The 12,581-nt window shown below is 38.2% G+C and overlaps 1 protein-coding gene and 1 pseudogene across 9 annotated transcripts in view; one reads left to right on the forward strand and one right to left on the reverse strand.

Annotated features, from left to right (window-relative positions):
• The window catches only part of SENP7 (SUMO specific peptidase 7), a 149,081-nt gene that overhangs the window by 49,946 nt on the left and 86,554 nt on the right, over positions 1-12,581 (reverse strand). The gene's annotated exons all lie outside the window — the stretch shown is intronic.
• LOC122230350 lies at positions 1,069-9,426 on the forward strand (annotated as a pseudogene).

Here is a 12,581-nt window from a genome sequence, read left to right on the forward strand (position 1 = left end):
GTCAATTAATTTATGGCAAAAGAGACACAAATATACAAGAGGGAAAGGAGAGTCTCTTCAACTAATAGTGTTGGGAAAACGGGACACCCACTTGCAAGAGGACAAAACTGGACCCCTATCTTGCACCATACAAAAAAATCAAATCAAAAGTAATTAAAACCTTAAATGTAAGACATAAAATCATGTAAGTCCTAGAAGAAAACATGGGAGTAAGCTTGTTGACATCAGTCTTGGCAATGATTATTTGGAATTAATACCAAAACAAAGGCCACAAAAGCAAAATGAACAAGTGGGACTACATCAAACTAAAAAGCTTCTGCAAACCAAATGAAACTATCAACAAAATGAAAAGGCAATACATGGAATGGGAGAAATATTTGCAAACCATACATCTAATAAGGGGTTAATATCTAAAATATATAAGGAACTCATACAACTCAATAGAAAACATTCTATTAAAAAATTGGCAGAGAAACTGAACAGACACTTTTCTAAAGAAGACATATACATACATGGCCAACTGGTACATGAAAAGTAATGCATTAATGGTATATCATTAATTGCAGGGAAATGCAAATTAAAACCACAATGAGATATCACCTCACACCTGTCAGAGTGATTATCATTAAAAAAAAAAATCGATAACACACCTTGCTAAAACGTAGGGAAAAAAGAACCCCTGGGCAATCTTGATGAAAATGTAAATTGGTGCACTACTGTGGAAAATAGTATGGGTTCCTCAAAAAAATTAAAAGTAAGGGAGTAGTTAAGATGGTGGAGAAGTAGAGGAAGCCTGGGTTTTTCTAGTCCCTCAATCACAGTTGTATTGAGGTGAGATCAAGCGGAACACCAAGGAAATCCATCTGTGGAATGGCAGAAGAATCTCCATGGTTGGAGGAAGACAGAGTAGCAGGTGCAAGGCATGTGGAAGTGAATTGGGGAAGAAAAAAATGTCGGTGCCATGAGGGGGAGCAAACCCTTTCCATGCAAAGACAAAAGGGAGAAAAAGTGAGAGGATTTGGGAAAGCATGGCATCTGCTTTGCACAAGATGAAAACCTCTCTGGACCATGGACTGGGGAGCAAGAAGTACTTTGTATCACAGGGTTTTTTTCACAAAGAGACTTTGGAGTTCAACTCTGATTTTGGAAGTGAGTGATTTTCTCTAGAATGTAGCTGGGGCATGCACTGCTGGGGAGGAAGGAGGTGGAGCCAGAGCGCATAGTGTGGTGTAGGGATCTCCAGGGTGCACTGAAAGAGAACATTCCCCTTCCTGGAGTATTTTTGGAAGAGGTTTCCTCCCAGGGACACAAGACCTTGTAGGTGCCAACAAAAGGTCTTTCGTTAGCAGGGGACAGAGACATACCAAGAAAGATAACCTTTGCTGCTTTTAGCGGTGCTACACCATAGATACCACACACTGCACAGGCGTGGGACTATTTTTCAAAGAAAAAGGACTTCAGACACAGTGTAGAGAAGCTCTACTCGGGAACAGGGAGGCAGTACAGGGTCCATTAAGACTTCCAGTTTTGGGGTGACTAGATGGAGGAGTAGTCAGTTAAGCCTCCAATTCTTGGTTTTAGCTCAGGTCATGATCTAGTGGTTCATGAGATCGACTGTCAGCACTGAGCCTGCTTATGCCAAGAAACTGCTTACTCCCAGGGCAAGACTGACTCTGAGCCAACACAGGAGCCTCTCCTCCAGAAGAACAGGACAGTCAGCACCCCACATGCACCAAGTGTACTGAAATTGAGTGCTTCATAACATCACCTGCAGCTCTAGTGGAAATAGACCAAGGTTAATCTTTTTTTCTTTTTTGTCTTCCTTATTCTTTCTTTTCTATTGGAATCAGGCTAAGAATTTCTTGTTTGTTATTTTTTTATCTCCTTTTTTTTCTTTTTATTGGATCAGGCTTCTTTTTTTTTTTTTTTCCTTTCTTTTTCTTTGGAATCAATCTTAAAGTTTTTTGATTCTCTGTTTGGTTGGGTTTTTTTCCCTTTTTTTTCCTTTTTTGGGGATCAGGTTTGGTTAATTTTTTTTCCTTTTTTCCAGGCTTTTCTTAACAAACAAATCAGCTTCATTAGGCTTATTTTAACACACACATCAAAGCACACCTAGCTAAACGTCCAAACACTTCCCAATGCAAGCAAGTTGGGGCTCTGCAGAAGACTGGCCAGTGGGAAAGAGCAGCCAAAACACAACAGCAGAATGCACACACCATACAACATAAACACTTCGTGAAGTGCCAGGCCCTGGTCAGTGTACGACTTCTTTTTAATACAGCATTATTCTCAGATGAGGAAACATAACACGCTTTTAAAACACACAAAAGACAGAAACAGCAAAAATGACAAGATGGAAAAATTCTCCCCAAAAGAAAGGTCAGGAAGAAATCACAGCCAGGGACTTGCTCAAAAGAGATATAAGGAATATATCTGAACAAGAATTTAGAATAACAGTTATAAGATTACTAGCTGGGCTTGAAAAAAGCATAGAACACACCAGACAAACTCTTGCTGTGGAGATCAAAGACCTAAAAACTAGTCAGGCTAAAATAAAAAATGCTGTAATTGAGATGCAAAACCAAGTGGATATAGTCACAAGGATTGAAGAAGCAGAGTATAGTGAGAAAGAATATAAAATTATAGAAAATAATGAAGCTGAAAAGAAGAGGGAAAGGAAACTATTAGATCACTAGGGGAGAGTTAGAGAACTTAGTGATTCCATAAAATGAAGTAACATCCATATCATAGCACTCCCAGAAGAAGAGTAAGAAAAAGGGACAGAAGATTTATTTGAACAAACTATAGCTGAGAACTTCCCTAATATGGGGAGGGAAACAGATATTCAAGTCCAAGAGGCACAGAAAACTCCCCTCAAAATAAAAAAAAAAATGGGTCAACACCACAACGTATCATAATGAAACTTGCAAAATACAAAGATAAAGAGAGAATTCTGAAAGCAGCTAAGGACAACACATCCTTAAACAAAAGGGTAGAGGGGCGCCTGGGTGGCTCAGTCGGTTAAGCAGCCAACTTCAGCTCAGGTCATGATCTCACAGTCCGTGAGTTCGAGCCCCGCGTCAGGCTCTGTGCTGACAGCTCAGAGCCTGGAGCCTGTTCCAGATTCTGTGTCTCCCTCTCTCTGACCCTCCCCCGTTCATGCTCTGTCTCTGTCTCAAAAATAAATAAACATTAAAAAAAAAAAAAAAAAGGGTAGACACATAAGATTAGCAGACTTGTCCATTGACACCTGGCAGGCCAGAAGGGAGTGGCAGGAAATATTCATTGTGCTGAAGAGGAAAAATACGCAACCAAGAATTCTTTATCCAGCAAGGTTGTAATTCAGAATAGAAGGCAAGATAAAGAGTTTCCCAGACAAACAAAACTAAAGGAGTTCATGACCACTAAACCACCCCTGTAAGAAATTTTAAGGGGGACTGAGTAGAGGGGGAAAAAAAAGGAGAAGAAGATGACCAAAGAAACAAAGATTACAAATGACCATAGAACATCACCAGAAACACAACTTTACAGGTTAATACAATGGCACTAAATCCATATTTTTCAAAAACCACTCTGAATGTAAATAGACTAAATGCTCCAATCAAAAGACACAGGGTATCAGAATGAATTAAAAAAAAAAAAAAGATGCATCTATGTGCTGCCTATAAGAGACTCATTTTAGACCTAAAGACACATGCAGATTGAATGTAAGGGAATGTAGAACTATCCATCATGCTAATGGACATCAAAAGAAATCCAGAATAGTCATACTTACACCAAACTAGATTTTAAAACAGAGACTGCAGGGGCGCCTGGGTGGCTTAGTCAGTTAAGTGGCTGACTTCAGCTCAGATCGTGATCTCATAGTTCATAGGTTTGAGGCCCGCGTCGGGCTCTGTGCTGACAGCTCAGAGCCTGGAGCCTGCTTCAGATTCTGTGTCTCCCTCTCTCTCTCTGTCCCTCCCTGCTCGCACTCTGTCTCTCTCTCTCAAAAATAAATAAACATTGAAGAAAAAAAAAAAAAAAAAGACTGCAACAAGAGATGAGGAAGGGCACTAAATCATAATTAAGGGTCTATCCATCAAGATCTAGCAATTGTAAATATTTATTCCCCCAACTTGGATGCATCCAAATATATAAATCAATTAATCACAAAAATGAAGAGATTAATTGATAATAACACAGTAATCGTAGGGGACTTTAATACCCCACTAACAACAATGGACAGATCATCTAAGCAGAAAATCCACAAGGAAGACATGGTTTTGAATGACACACTGGACTGAATGGATTTAACAGATATCATCAGAACATTTCACCCTAAAACAACAGAATACACATGCTTCTTGAATGTTCATGGAACATTCTCCACAACAGATCACATACTGGGTCACAAACCAGCCCTCAACAGGTATAAAAAGATTGAGATCATACCATCCATATTTTCAGACCACAACGATATGAAATGTGAAATCAACCACATGAAAAAATTTAGAAAGCTCTCAAATACATGGAGGTTAAAGGACATCCTACCAAAGAATGAATGGGTTAACCAGGAAATTAAAGAAGAAATAAAAAGATACATGGAAGCAAATGAAAATGCAAACACAAAGGTCCAAATCCTTTAGGATGTAACAAAGGCAGTCCTAAGAGGAAAGTATATTGCAATTCAGGTCTATCTCAAGAAGCAAGAAAGGTCCCAAATACACAATCTAAACTTACATCTAGAGATTTAAAGAAAAGAAACAGCAAATGAAGCCTAAAGCTAGCAGAAGGTAAATAATAAAGACTAGAGCAGAAATAAACAATACAGAAACAAACAAACAAACAACTGTAGAACATATCAACGAAACTAAGAGCTGGCTCTTTGAAAGAATAAGCAAAATTGATAAACCAATAGCCAGACTTTTCAAAAAGAAAAGACTTATCAAAAAGAAAAGAGAAAGGACCCAGATAAAATCATGAATGAAAGAGGAGAGATCACAACCAATACCACAGATATATAAACAATTATGAGAGAATACTATGAAAAATTATATTTCAACAAACTGGACAATCTGGAAAAAATGCACAAATACCTGGAAACATACAAATTACCAAAACCAAAAATGGAAGAAATAGAAAGTTTGAACAGACCCATTAACAGGCAAAGAAACTGAATCAGTAATCAAAAATTTCAAACATGAGTCCTGAGCCAGACGTCTTCCCAGGGGAATTCTATCAGACATTTAAAGAAGAATTAATACCTATTCTTCTCAACAAACAGAAATGGAAGGAAAGCTTCCAAACTGATTCTATGAAGCCAGCATTACCATGATTCCAAAACAAGACAAAGATCCCAGTAAAAAGAAGAATTACAGGCCAATATCCCTGATAAACATGGATATAAAAATTCTCAACAAGATACTAGCAAACTGAATCAACAGTACATTAAAAGAATTATTCACCATGATCAAGTGGGATTTATTCCTGGGCTGCAGGGCTGATTCAATATTTGTAAGTCAATCAATGTGATACACCACATTAACTAAGAAAGGATAAGAACCATATGATCCTCTCAATAGATACAGAAAAAGCAATTAACAAAATATAGGATCCTATCCTGATAAAAACCCTCAAGAAAGTAGGGATACAAGACATATACCTTAACATCATAAAGGCCACATACGAAAGACTCACAGCTAATATCCTCAATGGGGAAAAACTCAGAGCTTTCCCTTTAAGGTCAGGAACACGACAGGGATGTCCACTCTTACCACTGTTGTTCACATAGTATTGGAAGTCTCAGCTTCAGCAGTCAGATAACAAAAAGAAATAAAGGCATATAGATCAGCAAGGAAGAAGTCAAACTCTCACTCTTCGCAAATGACATGATACTCTATGTGGAAAACCCAAAAGACTCCATAGAAAACCTGCTAGACCTGATACATGAATTCAGTAAAGTTGCAGGATATAAATCAACATACAGAAATCAGTTACATTTCTATACACCAATAATGAAGCAGCAGAAACAGAAATCAAGGAATCGACCCCATGTATAATTGTACCAAAAACCCTAAGATATCCAGGAATAAACCTAACCAAAGAGGTAAAAGATCTGTATGCTGAAAACTATAGAAAGCTTATATGAAAGAAACTGAAGATACAAAGAAATGGAAAAACATCCTATGCTTATGGATTGGAAGAACAAATATTGTTAAAATGTTTATACCACCCAAAGTAATCTACATATTCAATGCAACCCCTATCAAAATAACACCAGTGTTCTTCACAGAACTAAAACAAACAATCCTAAAATTTGTATGGAACCAGAAAATACCCCAAATAACCTAAGTAGTGTTGAAAAAGAAAACCAAATCTGGGGGTGCCTGGGTGGCTTAGTCAGTTGGGCATCCAACTTTGGCTCGGGTCATTATCTCGTGGTTTGTGAGTTTGAGTCCCACATCAGGCTCTGTGCTGACAGCTCGGAGCCTGGAGCCTGCTTCAGATTCTGTGTCTCCTCCTCTCTCTGCCCCTTCAGTGCTCATGCTCTCTCTCTGTCTCTCAATAATAAATAAACGTTAAAAAATTAAAAAAAAAAAAAAAGAGAAAGGAAGGAAGTTAGGAAGAAAGAAAGAAAGAAAGAAAGAAAGAAAGAAAGAAAGAAAGAAAGAAAAAGAAAACCAAAACTGGAGGCATCACAATTCCGGAGTTCAAAATGTATTACAAAGCTATAATCATCAACACAATATGGTAATGGCACAAACACAGACACACAGATCAATGGAACAGAGGAGAGAGCCCCAAAAAGGACCCACAAATATATGGCCAACTAATCTTTGACAAAGCAGGAAAGAATATCCAATGGAAAAAAGATAGTCTCTTCAGCATATGGTGCTGGGAAAACTGGACAGCCACATGCAGAAGTATAAAACCGGACCACTTTCTTATATCATACACAAAAATAAACTCAAAATGGATGAAAGAACTAAATATTAAGACAGGAAACCATCAAAATCCTAGAGGAGAAAACAGGCAGCCACCTCTTTGACCTCGGCCACAGCAACTTCTTTCTAGACATGTCTCCGGAGGCAAGGGAAGCAAAAGTGAAAATGATGATGGATGGATGGAAAAAGATGAATGGATGAAGAAAATATAAGACACAAAAATGAACTACTGGACCTCATCAAGATAAAAAGCTTATGCACAGTGAAGGAAACACTCAAACAAACTAAAAGGCTACCTACAGAATGGGAGAAGATATTTGCAAATGACGTACCAGATAAATGGTTAGTATCCAAAATCTATAAAGAACTTATCAAACTCAACACCCAAAAAACAAATAATCCAATGAAGTACTGGACAGAAGACATGAATAGACATTTTTCCAAAGAAGACGTCCAGATAGCCAGCATACACATGAAAAGATGTTCAACTTCACTCGTCAAGGAAATATAAATCAAAACCACAATGAGATACCACCTCATACCCATCAGAATGGCTAAAATTAACAACTCAGGCAACAAGAGACGTTGGCAAGGATGCAGAGAAAGGGGGTTCCCCTTTTGCACTGCTGGTGGGAATGCAAACTAGTGCAGCCACTCTGGAAAACAGTACGGAAGTTCCTCAAGAAGTTAAAAAAGAAGTTAGAACTACCTTACGACCCAGCAATTGCACTACTAGGTATCTATCCAAAAGATACAAAAATGCTGAATCAAAGGTGCACAATGCACCCTGATGTTTATAGCAGCACTACCAATAATAGCCAAATTATGGAAATAGCCCAAATGTCCATCAACTGATAAATGGATAAAGAACAAGTTGTATATGTATGTATGTATATATATATTTTATTATATATATATTTATTTATTATATATATTTATTATATATATATTTACACACACACACATACACAATGGAATATTACTTGGTGATCAAAAAGAATGAAATCTTGCCATTTGCAACAATGTGGATGGAACAAGAGTGCATTATGCTAAGCAAAATAAGTCAGAGAAAAGACAAATATGATTTCACTCATATATGGAATTTAAGAAACAAATCAGATGAACACAGGGGAAGGGACAGAAAAATTAGTTTTTAACAGACAAGAAGGTAAACCATAAGAGACTCTTAAAGACAGAGCTCAAACTGAGGGTTGCTGGAGGGGAGGTCGGTGGGGGGATGGGCTAGATGGGTGATGGGCATTAAGGAGGGCACTTGTTGGGATGAGCACTGGGTGTTGTGTGTGTGTGTGTGTGTGTATATATATATATATGTGTGTGTGTGTGTGTGTGTGTGTGAGATATATATATATGTGTGTGTATATATATATATATATATATATATATATATATATATATATAATGATGAACCACTACATTCTATTCCTGATATACTATATTAACAAATATAACTAACTTGAATTTAAATTTTTTTTTAAAAGGAAAAAAATTAAAAATAGAACTGACATATGTTCCAGCTTTTTCACTTCTGGGTATTTATGCTTAGGAAAACAAAATCATTACCTCAAAAAGTTATCTGTGCCCCAATGTTCAGTGCAGTGCAATTTACAAGAGACAAGACATGGAAACAACCTAAATGTCCACTAAAAGATGAATGGATGAAGAAAATATAAGACACATACACAGGAATACTATTCAGCCATGAAAAAAAAAAAAGCCTGACATTTACAGTAACATGAATGGAACTTGAGGGCATTATGCCAAGTGAAATAAATCAAAAAGAGAAAGACAAATACTGTATGATCTCACTTTTGTGTAAAACCTTAAAAAAAAATGGGAGGGACTGGCCAATGGCCTACAGAGCAACACATCTAAGTTCTACTGTAGCTACTGCAACACATACCTCAACCATGACTCTCCATCTGTGAGAAAGACACAGAGCAGTGGTAGGAAACACAAAGAGAATGTGAAAGACTACTATCAGAAATGGATGGAAGAGTAGGCTCAGAGCCTGATCAACAAAACAGCTGCTACATTTCAATGAGGAAAGATATCTCCTACTTGATTCTCTGTTCCTCCTCCTAAGGGGCAATGATCCCACCTCTTCCCAGTCTCTTGGGTCTTCCTTGCCCTGGTATGATGCCAGCACCTCATATGGGGGCCCCTTCCATGATGCCAATGATGGGTCCTCCTCCTCCTGGGATGATGCCAGTGGGACCTGCTCCTGGAATGAGGCCACCTATGTGAGGCCAATTGCCAATTATGCCTGAGCCCCCAATGATGAGACCTCCCTACCTATCCCATGATGGTGCCTAGTTGGCCAGGAAAGAGTCAACAAGACTGATAAGGAGAAATGTGAACATCTTTATATCCATTTTATATTACATGTTCTACTTCACCAGTAGATCATGGTGCTGTGACTCTGGGTGTTTTCTAACAGCATGACAAGGAAGACTTGCTCTCCCTTCCTATCAAAGACAGAATTGTTGGGGCGCCTGGGTGGCGCAGTCGGTTAAGTGTCTGACTTCAGCCAGGTCACGATCTCACGGTCCGTGAGTTCGAGCCCCGCGTCAGGCTCTGGGCTGATGGCTCAGAGCCTGGAGCCTGTTTCCGATTCTGTGTCTCCCTCTCTCTCTGTCCCTCCCCCGTTCATGCTCTGTCTCTCTCTGTCCCAAAAATAAATAAACGTTGAAAAAAAAAAAAAAAAATTCAAAGACAGAATTGTTTTGGCAGGGGAGTAGTGGAACAAAAAAAAAAAAAGCAATTATCAATTTTTATTTGTATTGTGAAATGTGAAAATAAAACTGTCAACTGTTTTAGTCAAAAAAAAAAAAACACACACCTAGATACAGTCAATAGATTGGTAGTTTTAGGGAATGGGGGGAGGGGGGTTGGAGAGAAGAGAAGGTATTAAAAAGGTACAAGTTTCTAGTATTAAGACAAGTAAGTGCTAAGGTTGTAACATACATACAGCATAGTGACTATAGTAAACAGCAGTGTATTGTGTATTTGAAAGTTGCTAAAACAGTAGATCTTCAAAGTTCTCATCACAAGAAATTTAATAACTATATGCATGCTGATAAATGTTAACTAAATTTATTGTATTAATATCACAATATAGGGGCGCCTGGGTGGCTGGGTCAGTCGGGCATCCAACTCTTGATTTCAGCTCAGGTCATGATCCCAGGGTCAAGGGATCAAGCCACAAACTGGGCTCCACACTGAGCATGGAACCTGCTTAAGATTCTTTTTTCTTTCCCTCTGCTCATTTCCCCCACTTGTGCGTGCTCTCTCTCTCTCTAAAATAATAATTGTTTCACAATATAAACATACATAAAATGGTGATATTGTATACCTAAAGCTAATACAATGTTCTGTCAATAATATATCAGCAAAATTAATTTTTAAAAATAAATTGATAGAAAACACTGGGAAAGCAATTTGGTATTAATTAAAATAGCCAGAGAATGAATTAAATCTTTATACACACAATACTCTAACTCATAATTATTATTAACAAAACAACTCATTATGGTATTAAACTAGGCAAAAAATTTTAAATAAAAAACTATATAAAATTACTAACCTATATTATTCTCTTATAATAAAAAATATTATATAGTATTTGCTGCATTTTCAACACTATTCAAGAACATGGAAATTTTTACATCATTTATAAGCACTAAAAAATTCAGATACCAAGAATAACTCAAGGATCCCTGTGCAGTAAACTATAAAACATATACCAAGTGATCACAGGAAGACTGTGGAGTCAGAACCACCTACCATCCTCCAACCTACACAACATCTACACTGGCAGAATCTGTCTGTGCAACTATTTTGGGATTCTAGAGTCTATTGAAGGCCTGCAACTACTAGTCAAAATATTCAACCGCAAGTGACAGTTAATTTCGGTCAATTTGAGCTCCAACAGTGGTAGCAGTGACCCAGTCCCCTACCCCTAGCAACAAAGTAAGCAGCAAAGCTTGAGTTCTTAAAATAGTTTGCACAGGCTTGCAATCACCAAGGTAAGCAAGAAGAACTTTATTCTCCAAATATTCGGAATCTGTATTCTGATCACTGATGGCTGTTTCTGTTCATGGATGAGCAGACATAGAGAAAGGCAGCCAGTGTTGCAGCAACCACCACGATTGTTACAACACTTATGACTTCCAAGAGACTTAAAGGGTTAGACCTATTTTGTTTTATCTACTCCCCCCCCTTTAATTTTTCCCCTTTTCTCCTTTTGGAAACCAAACATTTAAGGATTGTGATTATTAGAAAGTAATCACATACATGAGGGAATTCAGAAAGGCACAAACATTACTACAAGGGGTGCCTGGGTGGCTCAGTCAGTTAAGTGTCCAACTTCAGCTCAGGTCCTGATCTCACGGCTTGTGAGTGTGAGCCTGAGTGTGAGCTCCACATCGTGCTCTGTGCTGACAGCTCAGAGCCCGGAGGCTGCTTCAGATTCTGTCTCAGTCTCTCTGCCCCTCCCCTGCTTGCGCACTCTCTTTCCCTGTCTCTCTCAAATATAAATAAACATTAAAAAAAATTACTACAAAAAGACCAAGCTTATAAAGGACCTGGGAAGATCTTATATTTATACATCAAGCTGATGTGTGGAACAGAGTCATGTTAACAATAAAGAATGAGAGAGAGAGAGAGAGAAGAAGGAAGGAAAAGAGTGAAAGAGGGAGGGAGGGAGAGAAAGGAAGGAAGGAAGGAAGGAAGGAAGGAAGGGAGGAAGGAAAAAAAGCAGCAAACCCTTGGGAAGGGGAAGAATCAGATTTCCAGACTTACCACATAATAAGATTGAAATGTTGCTTTTTTTTTTTTTTTTTTTAATTTTTTTTTTTTCAACGTTTTTTATTTATTTTTGGGACAGAGAGAGACAGAGCATGAACGGGGGAGGGGCAGAGAGAGAGAGGGAGACACAGAATCGGAAACAGGCTCCAGGCTCTGAGCCATCAGCCCAGAGCCCGACGCGGGGCTCGAACTCACGGACCGCGAGATCGTGACCTGGCTGAAGTCGGACGCTTAACCGACTGCGCCACCCAGGCGCCCCGAAATGTTGCATTTTCAACAACACCAAAAAAATCACAAGGCATACAAACAGGAAACCATGGATGATTCAAAATGAAAAAAAAAAAAATCAACAGAACATGTCCCTGAAAAAAATTCAGAAAGCAGACTCAAGAGAAGAAAAAGACATTATAACAACTGTCTTAAAGATCATCAAAAAGCTACAAAAAAAAAAAAAAAAAAAAAAAAAAGGAAGTCTTGGACAGTCAAGAAAATGATTAATGGGTAAACAAAAATATCAAGAGACAAAATATATAAAGAAATCAAAGGAAATTCTGGAGTTAAAAAGTATAATAACTAAAATTAAAAACTCATGGGGCACCTGGCTGGATCAGTTGGGAGAACATGAGACTCTTAATCTTGGGGTTATGAGTTCAAGCCCCACATTGTGCACAGAGATTACTTAAATAAACTTTAAAAAAGCAGATTCGAACCGGCAGAAGAAATAGTCCATCATCAATCCTGAGCTTGGGAATAGGAATAGGAATGGGAATGGGAATGGGAATGGGAAAGGGAAAGGGAAAGGGAAAGGGAAAGGGAAAGGGAAAGGGA

Source organism: Panthera leo, chromosome C2, assembly GCF_018350215.1.
Source record: "Panthera leo isolate Ple1 chromosome C2, P.leo_Ple1_pat1.1, whole genome shotgun sequence".
NCBI classification, from domain to species: Eukaryota; Metazoa; Chordata; class Mammalia; order Carnivora; family Felidae; genus Panthera; species Panthera leo.